This window comes from Lissotriton vulgaris, chromosome 8 (assembly GCF_964263255.1).
Source record: "Lissotriton vulgaris chromosome 8, aLisVul1.2, whole genome shotgun sequence".
NCBI classification, from domain to species: Eukaryota; Metazoa; Chordata; class Amphibia; order Caudata; family Salamandridae; genus Lissotriton; species Lissotriton vulgaris.
In genome coordinates this window covers 615186043-615204567 of record NC_141696.1, presented here as the reverse complement: position 1 = coordinate 615204567, position 18525 = coordinate 615186043, and positions in this window count along the sequence as shown.

Below are 18525 nucleotides of genomic sequence, written 5' to 3'. Positions count from 1 at the left end.
AATCTTCCGGCATACGGCATCATTTGACCAATTTATATGGTAAGTAAAACTCACAATCATTCCTTTAGGCATTAAAAAGACGTTCACAGCTTTTGAATTTCCTCATTACCTTCTAGTGGGAGCCTGTGCCTGAATATATTTTCTTTCAATATAGAAGTAATATGGATCACATTGTGTTGGTCATGATAGCTAACAAAAACTGACTGCCTTCAACACTACTAAGGCCTGCTTTAGATCCTAGTGCTAGCAATGTTCCACTTGAGGAATTTGCTGCCTTTGACTTTGAAATGCACTATCTCACTTGAGAACGATAGTGTTTCCTTCTCACAGAAGGAAGCTCATTTAACGTCTTCCCCTGCACTTTGTATGTTGGACTCTGATACTCAAGATGGATTGGTATTAAGGATAATCTCTATTTTTGTATCCCCATCCACTTTCAAAAAGGCCCCTATGCTTTGAGTGGTTCATAGTCCTTTACCATTCCCCCTCCTACTTGCCTTACAAACACAGATAGTAACCTACTGCATACCTTCTGAAATCTCATCCTCCTGTGTGGTCAGCTTCCACAAGGACAATTGGTCCACTGGTGCTCTGACGTCATAAAGCTAAAGCAAGAATGTTGTCTGAGCTGAGGGCCACTCTGTTGCCTAGCAAGCTGACATCATAAAGCAAAAACAAGATGTTGTCTGACATGAGGGCCACTCTGTTGCCTATTAATCAGTAGGATACATTCATCTTGGTAATTAAATGAGTAGTAGGGTAGACAGGATGCCCTACTACAAACTAAGATGTTAAGATGAAAGAAATTGGGGCACTCTCTGAGACTTCTGAATTTGTATGAACGTACGTTTGAGCATAAGAGTCTCAACTTTACTATTGCTGAACTGGTAGGAATTGGCTAAAAGGAGGATGGTAAATAATCTATTCATCGTTTTTATTATTTCCATTAACTGTAGCATAACCCTTCACCTCTCAACTTATCAGCTGGCTTAATTGCTATCGGTGTACCATATCCTAACACAAATGAATTGAGAAGGGTTTACTGCCACTTGTCTGGGAAAAAGATCTATAGATCTATGTCCTAATGTATGTGCTACAGTTGTTTAGAGAGTGTTAGCAAGTGAGGCGTGGGATTCAAAGAAGTATGGGAGGTTAAAATTACAAATTGGGATTTGATTTTCTAATGAGCTGTTGATTTTCACAATAATATAGACTCCATAGTATTGATCTGTTTACCCTTTGTAAAAATTGTGCTAACAGTGGACTTTTCCATCTGCAGATTATACTGAATGGCCAGCAGTGGCAGCGTTTCACCACAGAATTTCTCTGCCTTGCCGAGACTGAAGAAAAAAAAAAAAGCAAATCTTCCGGCATACGGCATCATTTGAACAATTTATATGGTAAGTAAAACTCACAATCATTCCTTTAGGCATTAAAAAGACGTTCACAGCTTTTGAATTTCCTCATTACCTTCTAGTGGGAGCCTGTGCCTGAATATATTTTCTTTCAATATAGAAGTAATATGGATCACATTGTGTTGGTCATGATAGCTAACAAAAACTGACTGCCTTCAACACTACTAAGGCCTGCTTTAGATCCTAGTGCTAGCAATGTTCCACTTGAGGAATTTGCTGCTTTTGACTTTGAAATGCACTATCTCACTTGAGAACGATAGTGTTTCCTTCTCACAGAAGGAAGCTCATTTAACGTCTTCCCCTGCACTTTGTATGTTGGACTCTGATACTCAAGATGGATTGATATTAAGGATAATCTCTATTTTTGTATCCCCATCCACTTTCAAAAAGGCCCCTATGCTTTGAGTGGTTCAGAGTCCTTTATCATTCCCCCTCCTACTTGCCTTACAAACACAGATAGTAACCTACTGCATACCTTCTGAAATCTCATCCTCCTGTGTGGTCAGCTTCCACAAGGACAATTGGTCCACTGGTGCTCTGACGTCATAAAGCTAAAGCAAGAATGTTGTCTGACCTGAGGGCCACTCTGTTGCCTAGCAAGCTGACATCATAAAGCAAAAACAAGATGTTGTCTGACATGAGGGCAACTCTGTTGCCTATTAATCAGTAGGATACATTCATCTTGGTAATTAAATGAGTAGTAGGGTAGACAGGATGCCCTACTGCAAACTAAGATGTTAAGATGAAAGAAATTGGGGCACTTTCTGAGACTTCTGAATTTGTATGAACGTACGTTTGAGCATAAGAGTGTCAACTTTACTATTGCTGAACTGGTAGGAATTGGCTAAAATGAGGATGGTAAATAATCTATTCATCGTTTTTATTATTTCCATTAACTGTAGCATAACCCTTCACCTCAACTTATCAGCTGGCTTAATTGCTATCGGTGTACCATATCCTAACACAAATGAATTGAGAAGGGTTTACTGCCACTTGTCTGGGAAAAAGATCTATAGATCTATGTCCTAATGTATGTGCTACAGTTGTTTAGAGAGTGTTAGCAAGTGAGGCGTGGGATTCAAAGAAGTATGGGAGGTTAAAATTACAAATTGGGATTTGATTTTCTAATGAGCTGTTGATTTTCACAATAATATAGACTCCATAGTATTGATCTGTTTACCCTTTGTAAAAATTGTGCTAACAGTAGACTTTTCCATCTGCAGATTATACTGAATGGCCAGCAGTGGCAGCGTTTCACCACAGAATTTCTCTGCCTTGCCGAGACTGAAGAAAAAAAAAAAAGCAAATCTTCCGGCATACGGCATCATTTGACCAATTTATATGGTAAGTAAAACTCACAATCATTCCTTTAGGCATTAAAAAGACGTTCACAGCTTTTGAATTTCCTCATTACCTTCTAGTGGGAGCCTGTGCCTGAATATATTTTCTTTCAATATAGAAGTAATATGGATCACATTGTGTTGGTCATGATAGCTAACAAAAACTGACTGCCTTCAACACTACTAAAGCCTGCTTTAGATCCTAGTGCTAGCAATGTTCCACTTGAGGAATTTGCTGCCTTGGAGTTTGAAATGCACTATCTCACTTGAGAACGATAGTGTTTCCTTCTCACAGAAGGAAGCTCATTTAACGTCTTCCCCTGCACTTTGTATGTTGGACTCCGATACTCAAGATGGATTGGTATTAAGGATAATCTCTATTTTTGTATCCCCATCCACTTTCAAAAAGGCCCCTATGCTTTGAGTGGTTCATAGTCCTTTACCATTCCCCCTCCTACTTGCCTTACAAACACAGATAGTAACCTACTGCATACCTTCTGAAATCTCATCCTCCTGTGTGGTCAGCTTCCACAAGGACAATTGGTCCACCGGTGCTCTGACGTCATAAAGCTAAAGCAAGAATGTTGTCTGACCTGAGGGCCACTCTGTTGCCTAGCAAGCTGACATCATAAAGCAAAAACAAGATGTTGTCTGACATGAGGGCCACTCTGTTGCCTATTAATCAGTAGGATACATTCATCTTGGTAATTAAATGAGTAGTAGGGTAGACAGGATGCCCTACTACAAACTAAGATGTTAAGATGAAAGAAATTGGGGCACTCTCTGAGACTTCTGAATTTGTATGAACGTACGTTTGAGCATAAGAGTCTCAACTTTACTATTGCTGAACTGGTAGGAATTGGCTAAAATGAGGATGGTAAATAATCTATTCCTCGTTTTTATTATTTCCATTAACTGTAGCATAACCCTTCCTCTCTCAACTTATCAGCTGGCGTAATTGCTATCGGTGTACCATATCCTAACACAAATGAATTGAGAAGGGTTCACTGCCCCTTGTCTGGGAAAAAGATCTATAGATCTATGTCCTAATGTATGTGCTACAGTTGTTTAGAGAGTGTTAGCAAGTGAGGCGTGGGATTCAAAGAAGTATGGGAGGTTAAAATTACAAATTGGGATTTGATTTTCTAATGAGCTGTTGATTTTCACAATAATATAGACTCCATAGTATTGATCTGTTTACCCTTTGTAAAAATTGTGCTAACAGTGGACTTTTCCATCTGCAGATTATACTGAATGGCCAGCAGTGGCAGCGTTTCACCACAGAATTTCTCTGCCTTGCCGAGACTGAAGAAAAAAAAAAAGCAAATCTTCCGGCATACGGCATCATTTGACCAATTTATATGGTAAGTAAAACTCACAATCATTCCTTTAGGCATTAAAAAGATGTTCACAGCTTTTGAATTTCCTCATTACCTTTTAGTGGGAGCCTGTGCCTGAATATATTTTCTTTCAATATAGAAGTAATATGGATCACATTGTGTTGGTCATGATAGCTAACAAAAACTGACTGCCTTCAACACTACTAAGGCCTGCTTTAGATCCTAGTGCTAGCAATGTTCCACTTGAGGAATTTGCTGCCTTTGAGTTTGAAACGCACTATCTCACTTGAGAACGATAGTGTTTCCTTCTCACAGAAGGAAGCTCATTTAACGTCTTCCCCTGCACTTTGTATGTTGGACTCTGATACTCAAGATGGATTGATATTAAGGATAATCTCTATTTTTGTATCCCCATCCACTTTCAAAAAGGCCCCTATGCTTTGAGTGGTTCAGAGTCCTTTATCATTCCCCCTCCTACTTGCCTTACAAACACAGATAGTAACCTACTGCATACCTTCTGAAATCTCATCCTCCTGTGTGGTCAGCTTCCACAAGGACAATTGGTCCACTGGTGCTCTGACGTCATAAAGCTAAAGCAAGAATGTTGTCTGACCTGAGGGCCACTCTGTTGCCTAGCAAGCTGACATCATAAAGCAAAAACAAGATGTTGTCTGACATGAGGGCCACTCTGTTGCCTATTAATCAGTAGGATACATTCATCTTGGTAATTAAATGAGTAGTAGGGTAGACAGGATGCCCTACTACGAACTAAGATGTTAAGATGAAAGAAATTGGGGCACTTTCTGAGACTTCTGAATTTGTATGAACGTACGTTTGAGCATAAGAGTCTCAACTTTACTATTGCTTAACTGGTAGGAATTGGCTAAAATGAGGATGGTAAATAATCTATTCATCGTTTTTATTATTTCCATTAACTGTAGCATAACCCTTCCTCTCTCAACTTATCAGCTGGCTTAATTGCTATCGGTGTACCATATCCTAACACAAATGAATTGAGAAGGGTTCACTGCCACTTGTCTGGGAAAAAGATCTATAGATCTATGTCCTAAAGTATGTGCTACAGTTGTTTAGAGAGTGTTAGCAAGTGAGGCGTGGGATTCAAAGAAGTATGGGAGGTTAAAATTACAAATTGGGATTTGATTTTCTAATGAGCTGTTGATTTTCACAATAATATAGACTCCATAGTATTGATCTGTTTACCCTTTGTAAAAATTGTGCTAACAGTGGACTTTTCCATCTGCAGATTATACTGAATGGCCAGCAGTGGCAGCGTTTCACCACAGAATTTCTCTGCCTTGCCGAGACTGAAGAAAAAAAAAAAAAGCAAATCTTCCGGCATACGGCATCATTTGACCAATTTATATGGTAAGTAAAACTCACAATCATTCCTTTAGGCATTAAAAAGACGTTCACAGCTTTTGAATTTCCTCATTACCTTCTAGTGGGAGCCAGTGCCTGAATATAATTTCTGTCAATATGGAAGTAATATGGCTCACATTGTGTTGGTCATGATAGTTAACAAAAACTGACTGCCTTCAACACTACTAAAGCCTGCTTTAGATCCTGGTGCTAGCAATGTTCCACTTGAGGAATTTGCTGCCTTTGAGTTTGAAATGCACTATCTCACTTTAGAACGATAGTGTTTCCTTCTCACAGAAGCAAGCTCATTTAACGTCTTCCCCTGCACTTTGTATGTTGGACTCTGATACTCAAGATGGATTGGTATTAAGGATAATCTCTATTTTTGTATCCCCATCCACTTTCAAAAAGGCCCCTATGCTTTGAGTGGTTCAGAGTCCTTTATCATTCCCCCTCCTACTTGCCTTACAAACACAGATAGTAACCTACTGCATACCTTCTGAAATCTCATCCTCCTGTGTGGTCAGCTTCCACAAGGACAATTGGTCCACTGGTGCTCTGACGTCATAAAGCTAAAGCAAGAATGTTGTCTGACCTGAGGGCCACTCTGTTGCCTAGCAAGCTGACATCATAAAGCAAAAACAAGATGTTGTCTGACATGAGGGCAACTCTGTTGCCTATTAATCAGTAGGATACATTCATCTTGGTAATTAAATGAGTAGTAGGGTAGACAGGATGCCCTACTACAAACTAAGATGTTAAGATGAAAGAAATTGGGGCACTTTCTGAGACTTCTGAATTTGTATGAACGTACGTTTGAGCATAAGAGTCTCAACTTTACTATTGCTGAACTGGTAGGAATTGGCTAAAATGAGGATGGTAAATAATCTATTCCTCGTTTTTATTATATCCATTAACTGTAGCATAACCCTTCCTCTCTTAACTTATCAGCTGGCGTAATTGCTATCGGTGTACCATATCCTAACACAAATGAATTGAGAAGGGTTCACTGCCACTTGTCTGGGGAAAAAGATCTATAGATCTATGTCCTAATGTATGTGCTACAGTTGTTTAGAGAGTGTTAGCAAGTGAGGCGTGGGATTCAAAGAAGTATGGGAGGTTAAAATTACAAATTGGGATTTGATTTTCTAATGAGCTGTTGATTTTCACAATAATATAGACTCCATAGTATTGATCTGTTTACCCTTTGTAAAAATTGTGCTAACAGTGGACTTTTCCATCTGCAGATTATACTGAATGGCCAGCAGTGGCAGCGTTTCACCACAGAATTTCTCTGCCTTGCCGAGACTGAAGAAAAAAAAAAAGCAAATCTTCAGGCATACGGCATCATTTGACCAATTTATATGGTAAGTAAAACTCACAATCATTCCTTTAGGCATTAAAAAGACGTTCACAGCTTTTGAATTTCCTCATTACCTTCTAGTGGGAGCCTGTGCCTGAATATATTTTCTTTCAATATAGAAGTAATATGGATCACATTGTGTTGGTCATGATAGCTAACAAAAACTGACTGCCTTCAACACTACTAAGGCCTGCTTTAGATCCTAGTGCTAGCAATGTTCCACTTGAGGAATTTGCTGCCTTTGACTTTGAAATGCACTATCTCACTTGAGAACGATAGTGTTTCCTTCTCACAGAAGGAAGCTCATTTAACGTCTTCCCCTGCACTTTGTATGTTGGACTCTGATACTCAAGATGGATTGATATTAAGGATAATCTCTATTTTTGTATCCCCATCCACTTTCAAACAGGCCCCTATGCTTTGAGTGGTTCAGAGTCCTTTATCATTCCCCCTCCTACTTGCCCTACAAACACAGATAGTAACCTACTGCATACCTTCTGAAATCTCATCCTCCTGTGTAGTCAGCTTCCACAAGGACAATTGTTCCACTGGTGCTCTGACGTCATAAAGCTAAAGCAAGAATGTTGTCTGACCTGAGGGCCACTCTGTTGCCTAGCAAGCTGACATCATAAAGCAAAAACAAGATGTTGTCTGACATGAGGGCCACTCTGTTGCCTATTAATCAGTAGGATACATTCATATTGGTAATTAAATGAGTAGTAGGGTAGACAGGATGCCCTACTACAAACTAAGATGTTAAGATGAAAGAAATTGGGGCACTTTCTGAGACTTCTGAATTTGTATGAACGTACGTTTGAGCATAGGAGTCTCAACTTTACTATTGCTGAACTGGTAGGAATTGGCTAAAATGAGGATGGTAAATAATCTATTCCTCGTTTTTATTATATCCATTAACTGTAGCATAACCCTTCCTCTCTTAACTTATCAGCTGGCGTAATTGCTATCGGTGTACCATATCCTAACACAAATGAATTGAGAAGGGTTCACTGCCACTTGTCTGGGGAAAAAGATCTATAGATCTATGTCCTAATGTATGTGCTACAGTTGTTTAGAGAGTGTTAGCAAGTGAGGCGTGGGATTCAAAGAAGTATGGGAGGTTAAAATTACAAATTGGGATTTGATTTTCTAATGAGCTGTTGATTTTCACAATAATATAGACTCCATAGTATTGATCTGTTTACCCTTTGTAAAAATTGTGCTAACAGTGGACTTTTCCATCTGCAGATTATACTGAATGGCCAGCAGTGGCAGCGTTTCACCACAGAATTTCTCTGCCTTGCCGAGACTGAAGAAAAAAAAAAAAGCAAATCTTCCGGCATACGGCATCATTTGACCAACTTATATGGTAAGTAAAACTCACAATCATTCCTTTAGGCATTAAAAAGACGTTCACAGCTTTTGAATTTCCTCATTACCTTCTAGTGGGAGCCTGTGCCTGAATATATTTTCTTTCAATATAGAAGTAATATGGATCACATTGTGTTGGTCATGATAGCTAACAAAAACTGACTGCCTTCAACACTACTAAGGCCTGCTTTAGATCCTAGTGCTAGCAATGTTCCACTTGAGGAATTTGCTGCCTTTGAGTTTGAAATGCACTATCTCACTTGAGAACGATAGTGTTTCCTTCTCACAGAAGGAAGCTCATTTAACGTCTTCCCCTGCACATTGTATGTTGGACTCTGATACTCAAGATGGATTGATATTAAGGATAATCTCTATTTTTGTATCCCCATCCACTTTCAAAAAGGCCCCTATGCTTTGAGTGGTTCAGAGTCCTTTATCATTCCCCCTCCTACTTGCCTTACAAACACAGATAGTAACCTACTGCATACCTTCTGAAATCTCATCCTCCTGTGTGGTCAGCTTCCACAAGGACAATTGGTCCACTGGTGCTCTGACGTCATAAAGCTAAAGCAAGAATGTTGTCTGACCTGAGGGCCACTCTGTTGCCTAGCAAGCTGACATCATAAAGCAAAAACAAGATGTTGTCTGACATGAGGGCCACTCTGTTGCCTATTAATCAGTAGGATACATTCATCTTGGTAATTAAATGAGTAGTAGGGTAGACAGGATGCCCTACTACAAACTAAGATGTTAAGATGAAAGAAATTGGGGCACTTTCTGAGACTTCTGAATTTGTATGAACGTACGTTTGAGCATAAGAGTCTCAACTTTACTATTGCTGAACTGGTAGGAATTGGCTAAAATGAGGATGATAAATAATCTATTCATCGTTTTTATTATTTCCATTAACTGTAGCATAACCCTTCCTCTCTCAACTTATCAGCTGGCGTAATTGCTATCGGTGTACCATATCCTAACACAAATGAATTGAGAAGGGTTCACTGCCACTTGTCTGGGAAAAAGATCTATAGATCTATGTCCTAATGTATGTGCTACAGTTGTTTAGAGAGTGTTAGCAAGTGAGGCGTGGGATTCAAAGAAGTATGGGAGGTTAAAATTACAAATTGGGATTTGATTTTCTAATGAGCTGTTGATTTTCACAATAATATAGACTCCATAGTATTGATCTGTTTACCCTTTGTAAAAATTGTGCTAACAGTGGACTTTTCCATCTGCAGATTATACTGAATGGCCAGCAGTGGCAGCGTTTCACCACAGAATTTCTCTGCCTTGCCGAGACTGAAGAAAAAAAAAAAAGCAAATCTTCCGGCATACGGCATCATTTGACCAATTTATATGGTAAGTAAAACTCACAATCATTCCTTTAGGCATTAAAAAGACGTTCACAGCTTTTGAATTTCCTCATTACCTTCTAGTGGGAGCCAGTGCCTGAATATAATTTCTGTCAATATGGAAGTAATATGGCTCACATTGTGTTGGTCATGATAGTTAACAAAAACTGACTGCCTTCAACACTACTAAAGCCTGCTTTAGATCCTGGTGCTAGCAATGTTCCACTTGAGGAATTTGCTGCCTTTGAGTTTGAAATGCACTATCTCACTTTAGAACGATAGTGTTTCCTTCTCACAGAAGCAAGCTCATTTAACGTCTTCCCCTGCACTTTGTATGTTGGACTCTGATACTCAAGATGGATTGGTATTAAGGATAATCTCTATTTTTGTATCCCCATCCACTTTCAAAAAGGCCCCTATGCTTTGAGTGGTTCATAGTCCTTTACCATTCCCCCTCCTACTTGCCTTACAAACACAGATAGTAACCTACTGCATACCTCCTGAAATCTCATCCTCCTGTGTGGTCAGCTTCCACAAGGACAATTGTTCCACTGGTGCTCTGACGTCATAAAGCTAAAGCAAGAATGTTGTCTTACCTGAGGGCCACTCTGTTGCCTAGCAAGCTGACATCATAAAGCAAAAACAAGATGTTGTCTGACATGAGGGCCACTCTGTTGCCTATTAATCAGTAGGATACATTCATCTTGGTAATTAAATGAGTAGTAGGGTAGACAGGATGCCCTACTACGAACTAAGATGTTAAGATGAAAGAAATTGGGGCACTTTCTGAGACTTCTGAATTTGTATGAACGTACGTTTGAGCATAAGAGTCTCAACTTTACTATTGCTGAACTGGTAGGAATTGGCTAAAATGAGGATGGTAAATAATCTATTCCTCGTTTTTATTATTTCCATTAACTGTAGCATAACCCTTCCTCTCTCAACTTATCAGCTGGCGTAATTGCTATCGGTGTACCATATCCTAACACAAATGAATTGAGAAGGGTTCACTGCCACTTGTCTGGGAAAAAGATCTATAGATCTATGTCCTAATGTATGTGCTACAGTTGTTTAGAGAGTGTTAGCAAGTGAGGCGTGGGATTCAAAGAAGTATGGGAGGTTAAAATTACAAATTGGGATTTGATTTTCTAATGAGCTGTTGATTTTCACAATAATATAGACTCCATAGTATTGATCTGTTTACCCTTTGTAAAAATTGTGCTAACAGTGGACTTTTCCATCTGCAGATTATACTGAATGGCCAGCAGTGGCAGCGTTTCACCACAGAATTTCTCTGCCTTGCCGAGACTGAAGAAAAAAAAAAAAGCAAATCTTCCGGCATACGGCATCATTTGACCAATTTACCAATTTATATGGTAAGTAAAACTCACAATCATTCCTTTAGGCATTTAAAAGACGTTCACAGCTTTTGAATTTCCTCATTACCTTCTAGTGGGAGCCTGTGCCTGAATATATTTTCTTTCAATATAGAAGTAATATGGATCACATTGTGTTGGTCATGATAGCTAACAAAAACTGACTGCCTTCAACACTACTAAAGCCTGCTTTAGATCCTAGTGCTAGCAATGTTCCACTTGAGGAATTTGCTGCCTTTGAGTTTGAAATGCACTATCTCACTTGAGAACGATAGTGTTTCCTTCTCACAGAAGGAAGCTCATTTAACGTCTTCCCCTGCCTTTTGTATGTTGGACTCTGATACTCAAGATGGATTGGTATTAAGGATAATCTCTATTTTTGTATCCCCATCCACTTTCAAAAAGGCCCCTATGCTTTGAGTGGTTCATAGTCCTTTACCATTCCCCCTCCTACTTGCCTTACAAACACAGATAGTAACCTACTGCATACCTTCTGAAATCTCATCCTCCTGTGTGGTCAGCTTCCACAAGGACAATTGGTCCACCGGTGCTCTGACGTCATAAAGCTAAAGCAAGAATGTTGTCTGACCTGAGGGCCACTCTGTTGCCTAGCAAGCTGACATCATAAAGCAAAAACAAGATGTTGTCTGACATGAGGGCCACTCTGTTGCCTATTAATCAGTAGGATACATTCATCTTGGTAATTAAATGAGTAGTAGGGTAGACAGGATGCCCTACTACAAACTAAGATGTTAAGATGAAAGAAATTGGGGCACTCTCTGAGACTTCTGAATTTGTATGAACGTACGTTTGAGCATAAGAGTCTCAACTTTACTATTGCTGAACTGGTAGGAATTGGCTAAAATGAGGATGGTAAATAATCTATTCCTCGTTTTTATTATTTCCATTAACTGTAGCATAACCCTTTCTCTCTCAACTTATCAGCTGGCGTAATTGCTATCGGTGTACCATATCCTAACACAAATGAATTGAGAAGGGTTCACTGCCACTTGTCTGGGAAAAAGATCTATAGATCTATGTCCTAATGTATGTGCTACAGTTGTTTAGAGAGTGTTAGCAAGTGAGGCGTGGGATTCAAAGAAGTATGGGAGGTTAAAATTACAAATTGGGATTTGATTTTCTAATGAGCTGTTGATTTTCACAATAATATAGACTCCATAGTATTGATCTGTTTACCCTTTGTAAAAATTGTGCTAACAGTGGACTTTTCCATCTGCAGATTATACTGAATGGCCAGCAGTGGCAGCGTTTCACCACAGAATTTCTCTGCCTTGCCGAGACTGAAGAAAAAAAAAAAAGCAAATCTTCCGGCATACGGCATCATTTGACCAATTTATATGGTAAGTAAAACTCACAATCATTCCTTTAGGCATTAAAAAGACGTTCACAGCTTTTGAATTTCCTCATTACCTTCTAGTGGGAGCCTGTGCCTGAATATATTTTCTTTCAATATAGAAGTAATATGGATCACATTGTGTTGGTCATGATAGCTAACAAAAACTGACTGCCTTCAACACTACTAAGGCCTGCTTTAGATCCTAGTGCTAGCAATGTTACACTTGAGGAATTTGCTGCCTTTGACTTTGAAATGCACTATCTCACTTGAGAACGATAGTGTTTCCTTCTCACAGAAGGAAGCTCATTTAACGTCTTCCCCTGCACATTGTATGTTGGACTCTGATACTCAAGATGGATTGATATTAAGGATAATCTCTATTTTTGTATCCCCATCCACTTTCAAAAAGGCCCCTATGCTTTGAGTGGTTCAGAGTCCTTTATCATTCCCCCTCCTACTTGCCTTACAAACACAGATAGTAACCTACTGCATACCTTCTGAAATCTCATCCTCCTGTGTGGTCAGCTTCCACAAGGACAATTGGTCCACTGGTGCTCTGACGTCATAAAGCTAAAGCAAGAATGTTGTCTGACCAGAGGGCCACTCTGTTGCCTAGCAAGCTGACATCATAAAGCAAAAACAAGATGTTGTCTGACATGAGGGCCACTCTGTTGCCTATTAATCAGTAGGATACATTCATCTTGGTAATTAAATGAGTAGTAGGGTAGACAGGATGCCCTACTACAAACTAAGATGTTAAGATGAAAGAAATTGGGGCACTCTCTGAGACTTCTGAATTTGTATGAACGTACGATTGAGCATAAGAGTCTCAACTTTACTATTGCTGAACTGGTAGGAATTGGCTAAAATGAGGATGGTAAATAATCTATTCCTCGTTTTTATTATTTCCATTAACTGTAGCATAACCCTTCCTCTCTCAACTTATCAGCTGGCGTAATTGCTATCGGTGTACCATATCCTAACACAAATGAATTGAGAAGGGTTCACTGCCACTTGTCTGGGAAAAAGATCTATAGATCTATGTCCTAATGTATGTGCTACAGTTGTTTAGAGAGTGTTAGCAAGTGAGGCGTGGGATTCAAAGAAGTATGGGAGGTTAAAATTACAAATTGGGATTTGATTTTCTAATGAGCTGTTGATTTTCACAATAATATAGACTCCATAGTATTGATCTGTTTACCCTTTGTAAAAATTGTGCTAACAGTGGACTTTTCCATCTGCAGATTATACTGAATGGCCAGCAGTGGCAGCGTTTCACCACAGAATTTCTCTGCCTTGCCGAGACTGAAGAAAAAAAAAAAAAGCAAATCTTCCGGCATACGGCATCATTTGACCAATTTATATGGTAAGTAAAACTCACAATCATTCCTTTAGGCATTTAAAAGACGTTCACAGCTTTTGAATTTCCTCATTACCTTCTAGTGGGAGCCTGTGCCTGAATATATTTTCTTTCAATATAGAAGTAATATGGATCACATTGTGTTGGTCATGATAGCTAACAAAACCTGACTGCCTTCAACACTACTAAAGCCTGCTTTAGATCCTAGTGCTAGCAATGTTCCACTTGAGGAATTTGCTGCCTTTGAGTTTGAAATGCACTATCTCACTTGAGAACGATAGTGTTTCCTTCTCACAGAAGGAAGCTCATTTAACGTCTTCCCCTGCCTTTTGTATGTTGGACTCTGATACTCAAGATGGATTGGTATTAAGGATAATCTCTATTTTTGTATCCCCATCCACTTTCAAAAAGGCCCCTATGCTTTGAGTGGTTCATAGTCCTTTACCATTCCCCCTCCTACTTGCCTTACAAACACAGATAGTAACCTACTGCATACCTTCTGAAATCTCATCCTCCTGTGTGGTCAGCTTCCACAAGGACAATTGGTCCACCGGTGCTCTGACGTCATAAAGCTAAAGCAAGAATGTTGTCTGACCTGAGGGCCACTCTGTTGCCTAGCAAGCTGACATCATAAAGCAAAAACAAGATGTTGTCTGACATGAGGGCCACTCTGTTGCCTATTAATCAGTAGGATACATTCATCTTGGTAATTAAATGAGTAGTAGGGTAGACAGGATGCCCTACTACAAACTAAGATGTTAAGATGAAAGAAATTGGGGCACTCTCTGAGACTTCTGAATTTGTATGAACGTACGTTTGAGCATAAGAGTCTCAACTTTACTATTGCTGAACTGGTAGGAATTGGCTAAAATGAGGATGGTAAATAATCTATTCCTCGTTTTTATTATTTCCATTAACTGTAGCATAACCCTTTCTCTCTCAACTTATCAGCTGGCGTAATTGCTATCGGTGTACCATATCCTAACACAAATGAATTGAGAAGGGTTCACTGCCACTTGTCTGGGAAAAAGATCTATAGATCTATGTCCTAATGTATGTGCTACAGTTGTTTAGAGAGTGTTAGCAAGTGAGGCGTGGGATTCAAAGAAGTATGGGAGGTTAAAATTACAAATTGGGATTTGATTTTCTAATGAGCTGTTGATTTTCACAATAATATAGACTCCATAGTATTGATCTGTTTACCCTTTGTAAAAATTGTGCTAACAGTGGACTTTTCCATCTGCAGATTATACTGAATGGCCAGCAGTGGCAGCGTTTCACCACAGAATTTCTCTGCCTTGCCGAGACTGAAGAAAAAAAAAAAAAGCAAATCTTCCGGCATACGGCATCATTTGACCAATTTATATGGTAAGTAAAACTCACAATCATTCCTTTAGGCATTTAAAAGACGTTCACAGCTTTTGAATTTCCTCATTACCTTCTAGTGGGAGCCTGTGCCTGAATATATTTTCTTTCAATATAGAAGTAATATGGATCACATTGTGTTGGTCATGATAGCTAACAAAAACTGACTGCCTTCAACACTACTAAAGCCTGCTTTAGATCCTAGTGCTAGCAATGTTCCACTTGAGGAATTTGCTGCCTTTGAGTTTGAAATGCACTATCTCACTTGAGAACGATAGTGTTTCCTTCTCACAGAAGGAAGCTCATTTAACGTCTTCCCCTGCCTTTTGTATGTTGGACTCTGATACTCAAGATGGATTGGTATTAAGGATAATCTCTATTTTTGTATCCCCATCCACTTTCAAAAAGGCCCCTATGCTTTGAGTGGTTCATAGTCCTTTACCATTCCCCCTCCTACTTGCCTTACAAACACAGATAGTAACCTACTGCATACCTTCTGAAATCTCATCCTCCTGTGTGGTCAGCTTCCACAAGGACAATTGGTCCACCGGTGCTCTGACGTCATAAAGCTAAAGCAAGAATGTTGTCTGACCTGAGGGCCACTCTGTTGCCTAGCAAGCTGACATCATAAAGCAAAAACAAGATGTTGTCTGACATGAGGGCCACTCTGTTGCCTATTAATCAGTAGGATACATTCATCTTGGTAATTAAATGAGTAGTAGGGTAGACAGGATGCCCTACTACAAACTAAGATGTTAAGATGAAAGAAATTGGGGCACTCTCTGAGACTTCTGAATTTGTATGAACGTACGTTTGAGCATAAGAGTCTCAACTTTACTATTGCTGAACTGGTAGGAATTGGCTAAAATGAGGATGGTAAATAATCTATTCCTCGTTTTTATTATTTCCATTAACTGTAGCATAACCCTTTCTCTCTCAACTTATCAGCTGGCGTAATTGCTATCGGTGTACCATATCCTAACACAAATGAATTGAGAAGGGTTCACTGCCACTTGTCTGGGAAAAAGATCTATAGATCTATGTCCTAATGTATGTGCTACAGTTGTTTAGAGAGTGTTAGCAAGTGAGGCGTGGGATTCAAAGAAGTATGGGAGGTTAAAATTACAAATTGGGATTTGATTTTCTAATGAGCTGTTGATTTTCACAATAATATAGACTCCATAGTATTGATCTGTTTACCCTTTGTAAAAATTGTGCTAACAGTGGACTTTTCCATCTGCAGATTATACTGAATGGCCAGCAGTGGCAGCGTTTCACCACAGAATTTCTCTGCCTTGCCGAGACTGAAGAAAAAAAAAAAGCAAATCTTCCGGCATACGGCATCATTTGACCAATTTATATGGTAAGTAAAACTCACAATCATTCCTTTAGGCATTAAAAAGACGTTCACAGCTTTTGAATTTCCTCATTACCTTCTAGTGGGAGCCAGTGCCTGAATATAATTTCTGTCAATATGGAAGTAATATGGCTCACATTGTGTTGGTCATGATAGTTAACAAAAACTGACTGCCTTCAACACTACTAAAGCCTGCTTTAGATCCTGGTGCTAGCAATGTTCCACTTGAGGAATTTGCTGCCTTTGAGTTTGAAATGCACTATCTCACTTTAGAACGATAGTGTTTCCTTCTCACAGAAGCAAGCTCATTTAACGTCTTCCCCTGCACTTTGTATGTTGGACTCTGATACTCAAGATGGATTGGTATTAAGGATAATCTCTATTTTTGTATCCCCATCCAATTTCAAAAAGGCCCCTATGCTTTGAGTGGTTCATAGTCCTTTACCATTCCCCCTCCTACTTGCCTTACAAACACAGATAGTAACCTACTGCATACCTCCTGAAATCTCATCCTCCTGTGTGGTCAGCTTCCACAAGGACAATTGTTCCACTGGTGCTCTGACGTCATAAAGCTAAAGCAAGAATGTTGTCTTACCTGAGGGCCACTCTGTTGCCTAGCAAGCTGACATCATAAAGCAAAAACAAGATGTTGTCTGACATGAGGGCCACTCTGTTGCCTATTAATCAGTAGGATACATTCATCTTGGTAATTAAATGAGTAGTAGGGTAGACAGGATGCCCTACTACAAACTAAGATGTTAAGATGAAAGAAATTGGGGCACTTTCTGAGACTTCTGAATTTGTATGAACGTACGTTTGAGCATAAGAGTCTCAACTTTACTATTGCTGAACTGGTAGGAATTGGCTAAAATGAGGATGGTAAATAATCTATTCCTCGTTTTTATTATTTCCATTAACTGTAGCATAACCCTTCCTCTCTCAACTTATCAGCTGGCGTAATTGCTATCGGTGTACCATATCCTAACACAAATGAATTGAGAAGGGTTCACTGCCACTTGTCTGGGAAAAAGATCTATAGATCTATGTCCTAATGTATGTGCTACAGTTGTTTAGAGAGTGTTAGCAAGTGAGGCGTGGGATTCAAAGAAGTATGGGAGGTTAAAATTACAAATTGGGATTTGATTTTCTAATGAGCTGTTGATTTTCACAATAATATAGACTCCATAGTATTGATCTGTTTACCCTTTGTAAAAATTGTGCTAACAGTGGACTTTTCCATCTGCAGATTATACTGAATGGCCAGCAGTGGCAGCGTTTCACCAGAGAATTTCTCTGCCTTGCCGAGACTGAAGAAAAAAAAAAAATCAAATCTTCCGGCATACGGCATCATTTGACCAATTTATATGGTAAGTAAAACTCACAATCATTCCTTTAGGCATTAAAAAGAAGTTCACAGCTTTTGAATTTCCTCATTACCTTCTAGTGGGAGCCTGTGCCTGAATATATTTTCTTTCAATATAGAAGTAATATGGATCACATTGTGTTGGTCATGATAGCTAACAAAAACTGACTGCCTTCAACACTACTAAGGCCTGCTTTAGATCCTAGTGCTAGCAATGTTCCACTTGAGGAATTTGCTGCCTTTGACTTTGAAATGCACTATCTCACTTGAGAACGATAGTGTTTCCTTCTCACAGAAGGAAGCTCATTTAACGTCTTCCCCTGCACTTTGTATGTTGGACTCTGATACTCAAGATGGATTGATATTAAGGATAATCTCTATTTTTGTATCCCCATCCACTTTCAAAAAGGCCCCTATGCTTTGAGTGGTTCAGAGTCCTTTATCATTCCCCCTCCTACTTGCCTTACAAACACAGATAGTAACCTACTGCATACCTTCTGAAATCTCATCCTCCTGTGTGGTCAGCTTCCACAAGGACAATTGGTCCACTGGTGCTCTGACGTCATAAAGCTAAAGCAAGAATGTTGTCTGACCTGAGGGCCACTCTGTTGCCTAGCAAGCTGACATCATAAAGCAAAAACAAGATGTTGTCTGACATGAGGGCCACTCTGTTGCCTATTAATCAGTAGGATACATTCATCTTGGTAATTAAATGAGTAGTAGGGTAGACAGGATGCCCTACTTCAAACTAAGATGTTAAGATGAAAGAAATTGGGGCACTTTCTGAGA